Source organism: Rhincodon typus, chromosome 7, assembly GCF_021869965.1.
Source record: "Rhincodon typus isolate 14 chromosome 7, sRhiTyp1.1, whole genome shotgun sequence".
NCBI classification, from domain to species: domain Eukaryota; kingdom Metazoa; phylum Chordata; class Chondrichthyes; order Orectolobiformes; family Rhincodontidae; genus Rhincodon; species Rhincodon typus.
In genome coordinates this window covers 63,984,971-64,004,777 of record NC_063338.1, presented here as the reverse complement: position 1 = coordinate 64,004,777, position 19,807 = coordinate 63,984,971, and the positions used below count along the sequence as shown (strand labels likewise).

The 19,807-nt window shown below is 42.3% G+C and overlaps 1 protein-coding gene across 1 annotated transcript in view; it reads left to right on the top strand.

Annotated features, from left to right (window-relative positions):
- Positions 1-19,807, top strand: part of LOC109928671 (inactive dipeptidyl peptidase 10-like) — a 618,050-nt gene that overhangs the window by 219,809 nt on the left and 378,434 nt on the right. The window lies entirely within an intron of this gene.

Here is a 19,807-nt window from a genome sequence, read left to right as displayed (position 1 = left end):
GTTCACTTGTACAAACTCCTGGATTTGTACCAAACACCCATTTAACTGCAGTAAAAGAAAAATTATCCAGATCAACATTTGTGTATTATTAGCAAAATAATCTGTAACACTGTGTTTAAATAATAGCAAATTGCAGAAGTCTCTGAAGTCCCGGAATTTCTGAAGTACTGGAATTTAAACATGATTCTGCTAATATCTTGCTATATCTTCTACAGAAGATTATCAAAAACTGGAGAAAAAAGTCAACCAATGAAAATAATATTATAAAGAACATTACTTTGTTAGCAATGATCTATTTTTTCTATATCTCAGCTGTCCACGTTCAATTTTGCACCCCTACTACCAACCCATTGGCTATCAATATTACAGTTGAAAGGCTATTCAAGACAGACTGTATTGAGAAGAAAATTCAGAATGAGCCCTTTAGGAAGTCTGCCAATATACTTTTCAAGAAAAAGGCAAGTTAACAGTGTGGAGATTCCTTGCAAGAATAAAGCAATCAAAACATTTTTTTTCTAATCTAGAAATTGAAAGGGTAACAGGAAAATGCTTTCTCAAAGGTTTGCAGTTGCTAATGTATATTAGTAGTTGGCTGGATGAGGTGACATATGTTCATAGAGCTTGGCACAGTATGATTGGGTTATGAAGAGGCAAGCTGCTACTGCTGAATCTTTGCATTTTCAGTTGGTGAAATCATGTCATTCAATTGAATATGGAGTCTCTCCCCACTCATCTAGTAGCAATGCACCCAATATTTCCAACCCTGACTTGACATCTCAATCACAAAGACAGCATGTTTAATCAGCCTTGCAGCTTCCCTTGCCTCACCCAATCCCGTCACTAAAATCTGGAAGAACAGCTTCTCATTTTCCCTATGGCGACACTGCAGTCCTCTGGACTCTATTGAATTGAATAAGTTTAGGGCCTGACTGCCTTTTCCCATGTCCTTACCCCAACTCCAAAAACCTGATCTTGCCATCACATGGGCCGCTACCACAAACTGCCCATTGTCAACTATTTATGGTCCCCGTAAGCAGCTGTTCGTTCTCCCAGGCTGACCTTTATCTGTCCCTCTTTGATGCCCAGCTGTTTTTCTCTCTCTCTGGGCTTTATCTGTACCCTCGTGTTTACTTCCAACCCGCTCCCGACTCCACCTTCAACCTATACACTAACCTTTCCCCAACAAAGTCCATTCTGAAGAAGGGTCACTGCACCCAAAATGTTGACTCTGCTTTCTTTCCACAGATGCTGCCAGAGCCATTAGGTTTTTCCAACAATTTCTGATTTGTCACTAAAATCTAAATTTGTGCCTTTGTCACCTCTGTATGCAATTACATAATTACTTTCCTGGCCAATCTCCTACCTCTACACTCCTCAAATGTCAACTCGTACAAACATCTCATGTCCATATCTTGTCCAATTAAATATGGCTAAGGTGCATATTTCTGCTGAGCCACAGATTTACTCTAGATGAGGCTGGAGCCAAGTGGAATGCCGAGCAGCATTAGTGATGGGCAAGGAAGATATCTAGTTTAGGAGCCCGATGGGCCCATCAAAGAATGACTATCCTGACATTACCCCTTCCTTCTATCCTGTGCACTGTGCCCCTGCAAAATCCTCACCCCATTTCACTGGGACCTCTCAGACTGACAGGCCTCAGTGATACTCCCTGTAACTCCAACAGGGGCTACCGATCCTGGTGGTATCGTTGGAAGCAGATGCCTACCAGCCAGTTGATCGCCAGCATCTCCTAGAGCTATGGCTTCTTTCTCAGGTAGGGACTGAAATCTTGCTTTGAGCCAGTAAATGGTCTACAGGTCATTAAATTGATGCAGGGCAAGTCACTAGAATGGGGGTGATCTCATTCCTGACTTTTGTGCCAATGGGCAGGAACCTCGAGCAAGTGTAACATCTAGCCCCTACTTCTGATCAACATGGATGGTAATTTTGTTTCCAAAGTTCCTTTATTTAAATACATAACTTCCTTTTCTATAAAATAGCCTTTCTGAGCATGTTTTGATGCTGTGAGTCCACAAAGAAAATCAATGGAATGTCCTTTAGTGCACTTGTTCACTCTGTGGGCTGAAAAGTTCTGAATAAATGAGAAAAGTCTGTGCAATTTCCATGAGGGTGAGTAGACATTTTATTGAGTTGAAATGTGGATGAACAAATGATTTTTTAAAAAGTGTCATTGGTTTCAGCAATTCATGAATCAATCAATTACATGGTAAAAAGAGAACATTATTATAGTCTTGTCACATAGTATAACTTTTGCTACTATGGCCTAGCTTTCTTAACATTTATGTTGTGAAATTAATACAGGTTACATTCAGTGAGCAAGGAGTTAAATCCCATATGGCATCTTACTTGTTGTTACCCAATGCTTATTTGTCAGCGGATGAAAGCTTTAAAGTTTTGAAGTGTTAATGAGCTACATCAATTGATGGATCGAACACTCATAATAGTGTTTATCATGCAGGTTTCTGTAACTTTGAAACAATGGAAGTGAATGAACATAAATCTAAGCATAATTTGACCTTCCTCCTCCCCAGAGAAACTGCAAAAAGCCTTTCAGGAAGGCAACTGCTGTTTAAAAATAACTCTCTACCATGTTGAACAGCTTTTTGCTATTCTACATACATTAGCATTACTACAATGGGACTGGTTTGCAAGGCAACTGAAGTGAACTATTGGTAGATAAAAGCCATGTTCCTTTGCAACAAAATGTTTACGTTTTTGCCAATGTATTGAAATTGCTTTTGTTGCAAATATTCATTCTGTATTCAGTATATTTGAACTAAAGGCGTTTCTCCAATGTTAATTTCACAGGAGTTGACATCTTTTTAAGTGAGCTTTTATAAGCATTGTGAAATTTGAAATAAAAGTCAGTTAAGATCTGTAATGAGTGGATGATGTGCTTCATCAGTTTACTATTCAAGTGGTGAAAACATAAGTCTTTTTTGATGATTCAGCGTAATGCAATTTGGAGGATATTCATTCCATTTCGTAGTATCATAATATAATCACCCATTAATTTGAGACATTGGAATTAAAGAAATGTGTGATTGTTTAAGTATTTTTAGATTAAACTGGCTAATACCTTTTAAACATAGCAGCTGATCGTCTATGACATTGCTGACAATGGGTTTAAGAACCCAATATTTTATACCAATGTAAGGACAATGAATTCTAACACAGAATGGAGTCATTTTATGGCGCCCAGTCCATGTTGAGAAAATGTTATCATTAAGATACAAGTAGCCAAAAATACAAATGGCAAACTGGATCCTGCAATATTGTAATATTGAGTGGCCTACCTACCCCTTACTGAGGACGAACGGTCAGTCCTCAGTAAAGGGCTCACCTTTGTCCCCCTCCACCCACAGATCAACGAATACCGCTCACGCTTGGACATAGAGCAGTTTTTCCGCCGCCTCCGCCTCCACGCTTACTTCTTTAACCGTGAACCTAACCCTCCCTCTACTGACCCCTTCTCCCGCTTCCAACACACCCCCTCCTCCTGGACACCACCCCAAGGCCTCCTACCCTCCCTCGACCTCTTCATCTCCAACTGCCGTCGAGACATCAATCGCCTCAACCTCTCCACCCCTCTCACCCACTCCAACCTCTCCCCCGCAGAACGTGCAGCCCTCCGCTCCCTCCGCTCCAATCCCAACCTCACCATAAAACCCGCGGACAAGGGAGGTGCAGTTGTAGTATGGCGCACTGACCTCTACATCGCCGAGGCCGGACGCCAACTCTCCGACACCTCCTCCTACCGCCCCCTTGATCATGACCCCACCCCCGAGCACCAAACCATCATCTCGCAAACCATCCACAACCTCATCACCTCAGGTGACCTCCCACCCACGGCCTCCAACCTCATCGTTCCCCAACCTCGCACTGCCCGCTTCTATCTCCTTCCCAAAATCCACAAACCTGAATGCCCTGGTCGACCCATTGTCTCCGCCTGCTCCTGCCCCACCGAACTGATCTCCAACTATCTCGACTCCATTTTCTCCCCCTTGGTCCAGGAACTCCCTACCTATGTCCGTGACACCACCCACGCCCTCCACCTCCTCCAGAACTTCCAATTCCCCGGTCCCCAACACCTCATCTTTACCATGGACGTCCAGTCCCTCTACACCTGCATTCCCCATGCAGATGGCCTTAAGGCCCTCCGCTTCTTCCTGTCCCGCAGGCCCAACCAGTCCCCCTCCACTGACACCCTCATCCGCTTAGCCGAACTCGTCCTCACACTCAACAACTTCTCTTTCAATTCCTCCCACTTCCTACAGACAAAGGGGGTAGCCATGGGTACCCGCATGGGCCCAAGCTACGCCTGCCTCTTTGTAGGTTACGTGGAACAATCCCTCTTCCGTACCTACACCGGCCCTAAACCCCACCTCTTCCTCCGTTACATTGATGACTGTATCGGCGCCGCCTCGTGCTCCCACGAGGAGCTCGAACAGTTCATACACTTCACTAACACCTTCCACCCCAACCTTAAGTTTACCTGGACCATCTCTAACACCTCTCTCCCCTTCCTGGACCTCTCTGTCTCCATATCGGGCAACCACCTCGAAACCGATATTCATTTCAAGCCCACCGACTCCCACAGCTACCTAGAATACTCCTCCTCCCACCCACCTTCCTGCAAAAATGCTATCCCCTATTCCCAATTCCTTCGCCTCCGCCGCATCTGCTCCCAGGATGAGGCATTCCACTCCCGTACATCTCAGTTGTCCTCGTTTTTCAAGGACCGTAACTTCCCCTCCTCGGTGGTCGAGAACGCCCTCAACCGTGTCTCCCACATCTCCCGCACCTCATCCCTCACACCCCGTCCACGCAATAAAAACCAAAAAAGAATCCCCCTCGTCCTCACGTACCACCCCACCAACCTCCGGATCCAACGCATCATCCTCCGACACTTCCGCCATCTGCAATCCGACCCCACCACCAAAGACATCTTTCCCTCCCCACCTTTATCTGCTTTCCGGAGGGACAACTCTCTCCGTGACTCCCTTGTCCGCTCCACACTCCCCTCCAGCTCCACCACACCCGGCACTTTTCCCTGCAACCGCAGGAAGTGCTACACCTGCCCCCATACCTCCTCCCTCACCCCCATCCCAGGCCCCAAGAAGACTTTCCACATCAAGCAGATGTTCACCTGCACATCTGCCAATGTGGTATACTGCATCCGCTGTACCCGGTGTGGCTTCCTCTACATCGGGGAAACCAAGCGGAGACTCGGGGACCGCTTTGCAGAACACCTACGCTCGGTTCGCAACAAACAACTGCACCTCCCAGTCGCGAACCATTTCAACTCCCCCTCCCATTCCTCAGACGACATGTCCATCCTGGGCCTCCTGCAGTGCCACAACGATGCCACCCGAAGGTTGCAGGAACAGCAACTCATATTCCGCTTGGGAACCCTGCAGCCCAATGGTATCAATGTGGATTTCACAAGTTTCAAAATCTCCCCTCCCCCCACCGCATCCCAAAACCAGTCCAACTTGTCCCTGCCTCCCTAACCTGTTCTTCCTCCCACCTATCCCCTCCTCCCACCCCAAGCCGCACCTCCATCTCCTACCGACCAACCTCATCCCGCCCCCTTGACCTGTCCGTCCTCCCTGGACTGACCTATCCCCTTCCTAACTCCCTACCTACACTCACCTTTCCTGGCCCCATCCCCGCCTCTTCGACCTGTTTGTTTCCTCTCCACCTATCCTCTCCTCTATCCCTCTTCTATCCGCCTCCCACTCTCTCCCTATTTATTTCAAAACCCCCTTCCCCTCCCCCTTTTCTGATGAAGGGTCTAGGCCCGAAACGTCAGCCTCTCTGCTCCTATGATGCTGCTTGGCCTGCTGTGTTCATCCAGCCCTGCACCTTGTGGTCTATAGGCCAACCTAGTTAGGCAAAAAGTGGATCTGGAAAGGGAAGTTGTGATTGTAGCCAATGGGGTGTGCAACACAATAGTAGCACTTATTAATCTTATGGGGTCCTAAGGAACAGTCCTGCTAATCCTGATACCCCATGAAAATGTATTGGACTTACATAAAGCAAACAAAAAAAAAATGGATGCTGGAAATCTGTAACAAAAAGCAGAGTCCTGAGGAAACACAGTCGGTCTGGCAACACTTAGAGAGAAAATAGAGTTAACATTTCGAATCCCATGAACCTTCCAGTAATGAAAGGCTTGTGCTCCTTCAGCACTATTTTTGTATTAAACATACCTGTTTGAGATCTCCTTTGGTGTACTATCGTGCTTTAAAGAGTAAACTATGAATGCTCACAAGGGAGTTAAAATGGTATCATGTTTCCATGTATGTAACAGGACCTCTGTGGAATAAATTAATGTGGATTTTGTCTTGGCCATCAAACTAAACAACAACTGCAACAATTTGCATTTATTGCAGCAGAAAGTCCCAAGATGCTTCATTGTCATTGTCTGTCCCTTGATTCAAGGATGAACTGTATACAATTATGAGGGGCACAGGTAGAATAGATAGGAATAAACATTTTCCCCTTGATGGAGGAATTAATAACCAGGAGGCAGGAGGTTGACAGGAGACGTGAGGAAAAACTTTTCTCCCCTGCCCCCAGAGGGTGATGGGAATCTGGAACTCACTACCTGTAAGGGTGATGGCGTCAGAAACCCTCATAACATTTGAGAAGTAATTAGATGTGCACTTGTGATACCAAAGCATACAAGGCCATGGGTCAAATGCTACAAAATGGGACTAGAATAGTTAAGTTGTTCTTTTTAACTGGCCCAGAAAAGATTGGCCAAAGGGCCTTTTTCTTTGCTGAAGCTCTCAATGATGTCTACGTATGGCTGCAAGTGACGGCCATGGGACTTCATGTGACAAAAAGGGCAATTCTTGATCAAATCTTTGCATACCTGAGGCAGGACGCCCCATGAGGAAATGGAATCACCATTAAGCAGCTACAGGATAGTGATAAAGTTTTTTGAACATCCAAAACCCAAGAAAATAATGCACAAAGCCTTATGATTTACTGAATCAAATCCTATCTTCAGGTCAATGGGATCAATGAGGATTTCATGGTGGTGTTCTCAACATTTTACTTGGATTTGTCTGGCAAAAATGACCTTGTAAGAGTTTTCTTTAGAAGAATGAAAGCTACACTCTGTCTCTAGCAGGTGTTTTTTTTTTCACCCACAGGAGGTAGATGATTCAGGAGAATGTGTATCAAAACTTTCCGAACAAGAGGGAATTGCATCAATTGTCTCCCTTCTTAAAGATAGTTAATTTTCCTCCCAAGTCTGTGGGATGAGTGCAAGGAATCTTAATGTAAGCAAAGGCCTACCAGCTTTGAACACGTCAACTGTAAAATCATTGGAACTGCAGTCTTTGTTGTTGTTCATCTGTTTGATTGCTTGATGCAGCTCTCTTGTCAGCAATGGTCCATCCATGGATTCTAACACAAGGAATGGTGGGTGGTCTGGAGGATACAGGGTGAGATGGCATAGGTGTTGCGATAGCCTGGAGAGGTTGTAACGAAAGTGTTCTTTCTATCTTTCCAGAATTTGGGCATTTTTTATGGATTGGTGAAAAACCGTTAGACTGGGGCCTGTAGACAAATTTCAGAGCATCATGGAATCTAATCTAATCTTTACGGTCTACACATCATTGATGTTCATCTGTTTTCTGATTCAGCCAAGTATCTTGCATCCTTCTTTTTTTTAAATAAAGCTTAAATAAGTCAGAAAACCCCTGGAGAGGCACAGTAACAAAAACCAAAATCAAATGGTCAATGGAAACTTGCAGAACTGTAATGGAAACTTATCAAAATTAAATCAAAATGTTGTTATCAGGATCATGATGCACCCCAAATACACAGGGACATTTTCTACCTCAGAGAAGGACAGGTCGTTCTAAACTAACTTCATGAGGGTAAAACTTACATCTGATTTCCAGTGAAAGTCATTGCTTTTCAATATGAACCATTGAAGTGAAGCTATCTTGAATCTCTGTAAGCTTACATAAATTGGCCTGGTAAGGGCCTCAATAGGCCTAAGGGTGGGCAGGCTGACTAATGCTTTACCTGCCCATGATATAATTGGAAACTTCTTGAAAGTGGGAGGGAAGGCAGTGGGCTAGCCATGTGTCCTATTTTATGTTGTATGCAAATAAGCCAGCAGTTGGAAGCCATAAAGTTTTACCCACTCACCCACAATATTTCCCCTCCAGTAGTTCTGAATTATCTCATAGTTCTCACTGAATGTATCTTAATGCTTCCAAAAGATGAGTCCAGTGGTCTCTAGACCAGTGAAGTCTACTATATGACAGTCACCCTCAACATGGTGTGTCCTTTTTGCAGTAGATAGGTGATTCTCAAGTTTTCTGTTCTGAGAGAAGTTCCTTGATGACTGCATTGGAAAAAAGCACTCATTTGTTAGAATCAATTTGTACACACTCAGGTAAATAAATTCCTAAATTGATGAGGCTATTAGACCCAGTAGCTACCTTCACCTGGTTTGGTTCATCTGTCAAAATAGTTTACCGTGGTATAGCTGCTGTTACATGTTTACAACTTTTACAGCCACATTTGAGAACTAGGTGAATGTGAGGACCAGTACATGATGAGCCATTCCAAAAAACTGCAGTGGGTCTGCCTATGAGATGTACTACCCCTCCACCCTTTACATCCCATGGATTGCCATCCTCTGTGATGTCACTGAGTAGCACAGTTGGCTGTTTATCAAAAGGTTGGTGATTCAAGACCCCCCCCGCCCCCACCTCCGAGATGAAACTTTTAATTGTCTCCTTCCATGAACAGTGAAGAGATTTTGACATGTTGACTGTGGTGGAATGATCAAAGTCATGGATGCACAAGCAATTGAAATTGAAAGAGCACACATTTCCTGGAGGCTTGTTCAGCTGAGGAGATGAAAAAAGACAGAGTACTGAGGTCAGTTTGGAAACAAAAATAAGAAATTTAAACTCAATACCCTGCTAAACCAGGGGCTGACTCAGGTCTGATCATAACAATCAGGTGTGTAAGTCATTTGGCACCTTGGTCTGCCCCATTATTTAATAAGGTCACAGCCAAGTCTCATTGAAGCCTCAATTCCACCTATTTGAACAAAATTCTTGACTTCTTTGTTGATCAAGAACCTGTCTAATTCAGCCATGAATACATTTAATGATCTAGTTCCACTGCTGCCTGGGGCAGTGAATTCCAAGGCTCTCAACCCTTTAAGAAAAACATTCCTCATCTCATCTCTGTCTTAACTGGGAGATCGCTTATATTTAATCTGTGTTCCCTTGTTCAAGTCTCTCTGACAAGGCGAAACATCCTCTCAGCATCCATCCTGTCAAGTCCACTCAAGATCCTACAATATTAATGTATCTGCTTAATGGTTCCTCATAAGTTACCTTCCTCATCTTGGAAGTCAATCAAGTGGATCTTCTCCAACACAAGAGGAAGGGTCACTGGACCCGAAACATTAACACCTTTTTTTCCCTTCACAGATGCTGCCAGACCTGCTGAGCTTTTCCAACAACTTCGTTTTTGTTCCTGATTCATAGCATCCATAGTTCTTTCAGTTTGAATCTTCTCCAAACTGTTTCTAATGCTTAATAGTAACAACTCCTTGAGAAAAAGAACAAAACACAGTAGTCTGGTTGAAATTTCACAAAGGCCCTTGTACACAGGGTGGTGAGCGAACAGCACTTGGAGAGAGTGATAGCACGAAAATTAGAGTTTCTGCTGACACCAAGTGTGCTGTAACAAAAACAAAGTTGCTGGAAAAGCTCAGCAGGTCTGGCAGCATCCGTGAAGGAAAAAACAGAGTTAATGCTTCGGGTCCGGTGACCCTTCCTCAAGTGTACTGTAATGAGAATGAATATGTTAAGGTATATATTCATGTAACTCTGACATCAACAGTCACAGTGAGACTCTGAGTGGAATAGAAAAACCGTACTGGAAAGCAGCAATACAAAGATCAGCGCCCTTTCCATTAGTATATGAGTAAATGAGGTCTGTGGAATTCCTGAAAGTGAACCTATAGTCACTCTTGGCTGTGACAGGAATGCAGCAGACTCAAAGGGTAGAATTGTACTTTGGTATGAGCTCTAATTTATGGCAGAACCGGTCAACAAGGATTATGAGGCCCATCTCAACATGAGATCATCTTCCTTAATTGTTTATGCCTTTCAGAAGTGGCATAGTGAGATAGTTGCTATGGAGCAGAGAGTTGTGAATTGTTTGGGATTATTGCTTGTTAAATGCCTTGTTAACACCTCATTAATATTTAGATTCAGTTTTATCAAACTCGCAAAAAAACTCAATGTCAAAAAAACCCAAAAAGAGACCCAGAACAAGTACCTGATGAATTCAGCCATCCACATGCTCCAAACACTTCCATGCTATAGACTGGGCACCAACATTTTGAGGCATGCTTCATGGGACTGGCCACATGCACCCTGCATTCACAGATACTGGCATGTGACATGTGCCAGTCTCTAAAACCCTCAAGCCATATCTCTGATCGATTAACAAGATGTTTCTGTACTTCAATGCTGCACCATGGGTTACACTGGCAGCTAACATTGTAAAGCTTGTGTTAAGGACACTGTGCACTCAGGGACACACACCCAGCTCATGGACTGGACCAAGTCACATCGCTGTTTGCTCTTCGCTTGCTCACTTACTCTGACCTTACCTAGATACTCACATCACCTCTGCCCTACATTGGCTTGCCTTGCCTTTTTGAGCTTTGACCCCTCAGTCAGACATACTAGGTTCATGTTACTACTGCATCACAGTCAGGAGAGTTCTCAACATTGACTCTGGACTCCGTGAACTGCCATGGCTTCAGGTTAAACATGGGCAAGGAAACCTCCTGCTGATTACCATGTACTGTCCTCCCTCAGCTGATGAATTGGTACTTTTCCATGCTGAACAACATCCAGAGGAAGCACTGAGGATGACAAGAACACAAAATGTACTCTGGGTGGAGAATTTCAATGTCCACCATCAAAGTGGTTCAGCAGTACTACTGATCAAGCTGGTTGCATTCTAAAGGACATAGCTGCTAGACTAGTTCAGCAGCAAATGGTGAGGGAACCAACAAGGCGGACGAGCATACTTGACCTCATCCATACCAATCTACCGGCTGCAGATACTTCTGTCTGTGGTAGTATCAGTAAGAATGGCCACCACACAGTCCATGTGGAGACAAAATCCTACCCTCACATTGACAATACCCTCCATCATGTTGTGTGGCACTATCACCATGCTAAATGGAACTGGCTTCAAACAGATCTAGCAACTCAAGACTGGACATCCATGAGGCACTGTGGGCCATTAAGAGCAGCAGAATTGTGCTCCAGCACAATCTGTAACTTCATGGTCCAGTACATCCCCCACTCAACCATTACCATCAACCCAGTGGATCAACCCTGGTTCACGACACAGTGCAGGAGCGCATTTCGCAGCAATCTTCAGCCAGAAGTGACGAGTGGCTGATCCATCTTGGCCTCCTCCAGTGGTCCCCAGCATTACAGATGCTAGTCTTCAGCTATTTCAATTAACTCCATGTGATATCAAGAAATGGTTAGAGAAGCTGGATACTCTAAGGTTTTAGAGTAGATTTGTAGCTCGGGCTGTGGATGTTGTAGTTCAGTCGAGCTCTCTGTTGTTGATGGCTTTCTTCGTGGAGTACCAGGCTTCTAGGAATTCTCGTGCTTGTCTCTGCTTTGCTTGTCCCAGGATCTTAATGTTGTCCCAGTCCAATTGGTCACAAGACTCCTACGACCACTGGGCATCGGAGTAGCACACAAACCCGCATCAACCCTACGACAACTGCTCACCCGAACCAAAGACCCACTATGGACAGGACCAATGTCAAATACAAGATTCCCTGCAGAGACTGTGACAAACACTACATCGGACAAACAGGAAAGAAATTAACAATAAGGGTACATGAACATCAATTGGCTACAAAAAGGCACGACCAATACTCACTCATCTGTATCCACATGGAAAAGGAGAACCACCAATTCGACTGGGACAACACCAAGATCCTGGGACAAGCAAAGCAGAGTCCAGCATGGGAATTCCGAGAAGCATGGTACTCCACGAAGAAAGCCATCAACAAACACATAGAGCTCGACCCCATATACACTCCACTGCGAAAGAAAATTAGAAATGATGTAATCCAGCTCAACGGACTCCAGAGTTTAAATAACAGGTGGGAAAACACAAGGGCACTTCATTGGAGGCTGCACTGATGATGTTACCCAGTATGGTAATGAAACGTCTGCGAAACAACGAACCAGCTCGGCGAGCCAACCAACTACAACAAGCTGGACACTGCAAAGGCTCCAGACCCTGACAACATTCCGGCAGTAGCACTGAAGACTTGTGCTCCAGAACTTGCCACTCCCCTAGCCAAGCTGTTCCAGTGCAGTTACAACACTGGTATCTACCCAACAATGTGGAAAATTGGCCAAGTATGTCCTGTACATAAAACGCAGGACAAATCCAACCCGGCCAATTACCGCCCCATCAGTCTACACTCGATAATCAGTAAAGTGATGGAAGGTGTCGTTAACAGTGCTGTCAGCAGCACTTGCTCAGAAATAGCCTGCTCAGTGATGCCCAGTTTGGGTTCCACTAGGGCCGCTCAGCTCCTGACCTCATCACAGCCTTGTATCAAACATGGACAAAGAGCTGAATTCCAGAGGTGAGGTGAGAGTGACAGCCGTTGACATCAAGCCTGCATTTGATCAAGTGTGGTATCACTGAGCCCTAGCAAACCTGAAATGAATGGATATTGGGAGCAAACTCTCTGGTGGTTACAGTCATACCTGACACATAGGAAGATGGTCGTGGTTGTTGGAGGTCAGTCACCTCAGCTCCAGGACATCTCTGCAGGAGTTCCTTAGAGTAGTGTCCTCAGCCCAAACATCTTCAGCCTGCTTCATCAATAAACACCCCTCCAGCATAAGGTCAGAAGTGAGGATGTTTGCCAATGATTTTACAATATTCAGCACCATTCACAACTCCTTAGATACTGAAGCAATCCATGTTCATCTGGACAATATCCAGGCTTGGGCTGGCAAGTGGCAAGTAACGTTCACACCACACAAATGTCAGGCTATGACCATCACCAATAAGAGACAATTTAACCACCGCCACTTGACATTCAATGCTGTTACCATCACTGAATCCCCCACTAACTATATCCTGGTGGTTATCATTGACCAGAAAATGAACTGCACTCACCATATAAACACAGTGGCTGCAAGCGCATATCAGACGCTAGGAGTGCTGTGGTAAGTAACGCACCTCCAAACTCCCCAAAGCCTGTCAATCATCCACAAGGCGCAAGTCAGGGGTGTGATGGAATACTTCCCACTTGCCTGGATAGGTGCAGGTCCAACAATGCTCAAAGAGCTTGACACCATCCAGGACAAAGCAGCCCACTTGATTGGCACTACATCCACAAGCATCCACTACCTCCACCACCAATGCTCAGTAGCAGAGATGTGTACTATCTACAAGATGTACTGCAGAAATTGACCAAAGATCCTCAGGCAGCACTATCCAAACCCACAACCATTTCCATCTAGAAGGACAAGGGCAGCGAATGCATGGAAACATCACCATCTTCAATTTCCTTTCCAAGCCACTCACCATCCTGACTTGGAAATATATCACCGCTCCTTCACTGTCACTGGGTCAAAATCCTGGAATTCCTTCGCTAATGACGTTGTGGGTCAACCTACAGCAGGTGGACTGCAGTGGTTCAAGCAGGCAGCTTACCAGCACTTTCTCAAGAGCAACTCGGGATGACCAATAAATGCTGGCCAGCCAGCGTCGCCCACTTCCCACAAATGAAGAAAGAAAATTTGCTGTGACATTTTGCTCAGACACAAAGCCAGGAAGCTATCATAGTTGGCAACAGGCCTCTGTCAAGTCAAAGGGAATAACCTTCATTCAGGGTTCCCTGCAAATTAAGTCAGCATCAGCCTATAATCCCAGTCTAGGCCCTGTTTATCGTCAGGATCCTATCCTCAGAAGGGGTGATAAGCTGAATGGCAGGTAACCCATCACTTGTCTTCATCTTTTTGCTCTAATATGGGCTGTTTTCCTCATAGAGTGAGAGAGAATACCAGATATAATGGGAGATGAAAGTGTGTGACACAGTTATTATTGTTGTTGCACGTGGGGAGGTGTTCCCAGTGAGTGAGCAGTCAGTGCAGAAGACTTGAAAGGTCAGTTGCGTTGGAAGGTGGAATTGGTGACAGTGAGTGAGGGAAGATGTTGCAGTCAATACTAAAATTGATAGAGAATGAGCCTTGATAGGCAGTGGGTACAGTAGCAGAGATAGAGTGAGTTTAAGATATGAGAGATAAGATGGTGGAACTCACCCTGGAAGAATGGAGAAGGATATTAAACTCCTGTCTACAGTGCTTGATTCCTCCTATTGGCTGAGATTGGTTTAACCTGGCAACATTAGGCCAGACTGGTATGGCTCCTCTGCTGGTCCTGAGGGTGGACAAAATCCCATACCACCCCATTCACAAAGACTTAAGAAGCCTGCAAAATAGGACATTGACTTCTGCCCATCTGCAATGTCCAGAGCAAATATGAGGAGCCACGCAGGACAGTTTCAGATTGATAGTGCTTGTCTGGGTGTACAATAGGCTTTAAAAGTTATGCAGGCAAAAGATATGCTAGTAAATTTAAGGATATCTAAAGAGTTGTTATGGGAACCGCACATTGTAAGATGAGGTGGAAAGCAAGTGTGAGAGATGAGATATGGACATAAGATTCAGCCTAAAGGAGTGACAGTCTTCTCTAAGAGAGTAACCTCTCAGTAAGTGATACCCAAATGTTATAGTAGGTCAAAATTATAAGGTCAAAGCAATGTAGGTATTCTGGAGACCCATGGAAGCATCTCAAACCATCAAGTTTACAGAGGATAAAATTTGGGAGACTGGCTTGAAGTGCACTGGAATTGTCAAGTGTAGTGCGTACCAATGACGGGATGGTTCTACCTCAGACTGTTGTTAGGAACTCGGGTGAATTTGTTCACTACAGAAAGCCCCATAAAATGGCAGCATCATAAAAACGAGGCAATTTTGACACTGTAATATTATTGCCACTTTGTTTCAACTAGTCAGAGGCAATTAAAATTTCCTTCAGTTCATTATTATATGTTATCCAGATGAATGCTAACTTATTTTTACTCTGTTTTTAATGCATACTGCCAGCTGTTAATACTATTTAACTGTGATTGTCCTCTTCAGACTGTAAAGTTAAGATGTCTTCAAAGTCAGCATATTATCAAGTTAATTGCATGCTAATTGCTGCTGATGAGCAAAGTCTTTAGATTGGAAGCAGTTTGTAAACCTTGATATCACTCACAAGCAACATGCCATGTTTTAAAATCAGAGAAGTTAATGGAAATAGCAGATTTTAAATATTTTTCGTACTATGATTTTTTTTTGAAACTGTGAAGCTCAACTCAATCAGCTGAATAATTTTTAAAGTGGATATACATTCTGAATCGTAATATTTACCAAAATGAAGAGCAGCAAAGCTTTCAATGAAGACATGCACATGAAAAACAAATGAAGCAAAGCAGTTCACAAATTAAGAAAGCTCCAGTCAACTTGACAAATTGAATTTCAGGTCGGCAAATTAGGACTAGGCCTCTCTAAGGATGTTTCCTTTTAAGATTTGCAAATAGCCAGTAATTAAGAATATGCATGTCACTCAAAAATTAGAAATTTTATATGATTTCATATAACTAATACTACTTCTAGTTGTCATTAGTGGAAAATTGAACCAACTTCTAAATAAAAACCCTGAGATTTGGCTCATAGTAGTGCATCTTCTGTTGTTAGATTTAAAATTGTTGATTGATTATTTTGATGTATGCTTCACTTTTATGGACTGACGTATGGTATTTATGCTCCATGTCCCTGTCAAAGTGACATTCAAATATTCTTTACTAAATTTTTGCACTGAATATACACATGAATCTGAATAAGAGATGCAGAAACTGAGCAACTAACAAAAGGGTAATTGTAAGAATATTTCTGAATAATGTGTGCTGTTTTCACTGTCAGAAATTTTTAGTGTTTTCACATTTTCTGTATGAGCTTTCGCTTGTAAAGTTGATGAGGCCATATGTTAGATATTATGTTTCCTGTATTTTAGTATCACTATCTTTTAATAAAAGTAGAATTCAAATATGTATTTAGCTTATTTCATAGTTACCCATTCAGAACATTTATATTTTGAAATGTCTGAAATCATGCACATTGTTTAAATAAATAATAGATCCCTTCTTAATAAAGTAAGGCACTATAGAATGCTTAACGTAGCATCCTCTTAAAACTGTTTTATTTGCATAATATGCATAATTATATTATTCAATCTAAATGCAATCATTGGAAGAATTAGGATGTAGTTTTCAAAAACCTGATACAGTAATTATAACAAATATGACAAGCATTGCATTAACCTATAATTAACAGTGTAAATGTAAAATGCATGTGCCAATGTCACTGTTCATACATTGGGCTTTTCTTTTCAGTCTCACAATTAAATTGAACACAGGAAGACAGTGGTACTATTTGTCATAAAACATAGATTCTATATTTAAAATTTGAAAATCTATATCAAGAATACATTTGTTATTGAAACTACAAAATGTCTGGCATTGTCGCTAAGCAACAAAATGAAAAGCTGCTCTGATGAAGAGTCATCTAGACTCGAAACATTAGCGTGCTCTCTGTCCATGGATGCTGCCTGACCCTCTGTGATTTCCAATATTTTTTGTTTTCAGCAAAGTAAAATTAAACTTGCATTTGCAGTGTTTTACAGATACTAAGGGCATTGTAAAGCACCATAACCCAATTAGCTATTTTAAGACTGTGATAATTATTTCATCAGGTAAATTTGTGCTCAGTGATGTCTAGCAAACAGCAATGACTTATATTCTCAGATGATTTGCCTTTCTGTGATGTTGATTGAGAGAGAGATTTTGATCTAGATTATTCCTGCTCTTCTCCAAATATGTCACGGGATTATGTACATCCGTCAGAGAGGGCAGATCAGGAACACTGCTGCCTCACAGTGCCAGGGACACGGGTTTGATTCCAGCCTTGGGTGACTGTGTGGAGTGTATACGTTCTCCCCGTGTCTGTGGGTTTCCTCCCACAGTCCAAAGATGTGCAGTGTAGGTGTATTGGCCATGCTAAATTGCCCATAGCGCCCAGGGATGTTTAGGTTAGGTGGGTTAGACACAGGAAATTAGGGGAATGGGTCTGGGTGGGATGCTGTTCAGAGGGGCGGTGTGAACTTGTTGGGCTGAAAGGCCTGATTCCACACTGTTGGGATTCAATGATTCTATGATTCTATGAACCCATCCATAAGATGGCAAGTCCAAAACTACAGTTCTCCATTAGTGCTGCTCTGGATTGCCAAACTAAATTAGTTGCTTAAATCTCTAGAAAGGAACTTGAAGCCTCCGCCATCTGATTCAGATTAAAACAATATCATTGACAATAATGTTTATAAAAATAGCATTACAAATAAATTTTCACCTTCAAAAAAATCAAAAGATATAGAGATATTGGAAGTCTGTGGAAGTAAAACAATAATTGTGCAAGTTGCATTCGCTGGGAAGAAGATGATTAACAGAAATAATTTACTAAACCAGTTGGGAAGAACATAGAACAGTACAACTCAGGAACAGGCCTTTCAACCTACCGAGATGTTATTCTAAACTAATCCTATCTGTCTGCACATGGTCGGTATCCCTCTATTCTCTATCTGTTCATGTGTCTGTTTAAATGCCTCTTAAACTTTGCCACAAATCTGCTTCTACCACCTCCTCTGGCAGCGCATTCTAGGTACCTACTATCCTCTGTGTAAAACTTTTTAAACTTTTCCTGTCTCACCTTAAACCCATGCCTCTTTTCATACAGTAAGTGTAAACTTCAACCATATTTTAATTTACATAATCAGTGTTACCAATGAAACTTTAGTCTTGTACATAAAATTTACCTAAGACAAAACATAATCTTTCAAAATTAAAATAGCAAATTGTTTTCATATATATTGATGTATTCTTGTTAAATTTAAAGCTAACATTAAACCTTTTTTTTTTAACTTTATCAGCTGGTACCCAAACATTTTTTAGTTTCCTTCTATATTTATATCTAAATCTCCATTCACAGCTCAACAATCAATAGTGTCAGCATGAATTTATCAATTTATTAATCATCAATGACAAATGCCCACTGTCTGCCAACAAGGTGATTAGTTGTCAGGGAGCTGAGCGGATTGGGCTGTAACATGATAGAGATAAGCTCCTTAGACCAAAAGAGAAACCAACAGGTCTGCAGCAGCCAGTAAAAGCTCTCTGTTCTCTGCATTAAGCCACTTCAAATCTAAAAAAATGCTTTGGTGGATGCTACAAATTGTGACTTTGAAGTAGATAAGTCAGAGACTTTTCATAAGTGCATCAGCCACCCCATGCCTCTTTTAAACTGGTGGAAATATTTGGTAAAGGGAAAGTTGAGGAGAATAACCTTCAGATCAACAAGAACCAATCCAATAGGTCTTATGACCAAAGAGTAGGGAACATTTTTTCCAAGATTTTGCTGCACTGTTGTGTTTCTTTCTCCAAGTTATATTTGTCTGTGCCATCCCAGTGAGTCATGACAGTTGGTAACCAGAAAGCAAAAAATTAAAGCCATAACAAAGAGAAGAATTAAATGCAGTGGTTTGCAGGCAACACCATACAGCAGTGAAGGAAGGTAGCTTCTCCATAATAGCTTTTTAAAAGGAGTAGATAAGTATTTGAAAATAATATCAACAAGGTTTGGTGTAAGAATATGGAAATAAGGCCAAGTGGATAGCTACTTCATAGAGGCAAGGTACGCAGGCACATTGGGCCATTTTAATACATCGTTGAATGATTCAATGGTGAGTATGTAATATATCCCGAGGCCTCAAATACACTTTGTTTTGAATTTGATGGTACAAGCAACCCTATTTTGTTTGTTTACTCCAGAGGAATTTCACACTGCTTAATTTTCATTTGAGGCTGTGCCTTTTGGCCTTCAGTGGAGAGTCAGCTATAACACCAAGGTCTTTCCTTAACATGTTTCTTTTATAAAATATCATACTAGTTTATAAGCCTGTGTATGTGCTTGACTTTACCTGTCCATCATAGATAAATATTGCATTGCCCAAATTTATCTCAATTAGCATTTAATCTATCAATTTGCTCTGTGTTACTGACTTACAAACACATTTTATAACATTTACTAATCGAAGATGGATGTTGTTAAAACCATTTTCTAGTTCATTAACAAAGCTATCCCCCATGGTGAACATAAAATAGGCATGTACATTTTGCTGCCTGTTACACATCCCACCTAAATTTTCTTTCCATTGGATTTCATTGAAGTTAAGAAACTGACTGATCCATTATACTCTGTCTTATAACTTTACAGACGTTCAACATTTTTCCCATCAAATGAACAGCATGACACCAGTATAGATAATGAAATTTGGGGAACCAACCAAAACCTGATATTGGTTTTTTGCTTATTTGATTTTAAGGAGCAACTTTCAATAATTATTGAAATTTACTTTGTACAATGAAATACCAATGAGGCACTTTATTAAAATATATATAATATTAGAGCATTGATTAGTGTCTCAAATAATTTGCCGAAACAAGATTTTTAACCCCCAATGAGGGGGAGCATAGCGACAGGTGGATATGAAAATCCATGTGTTT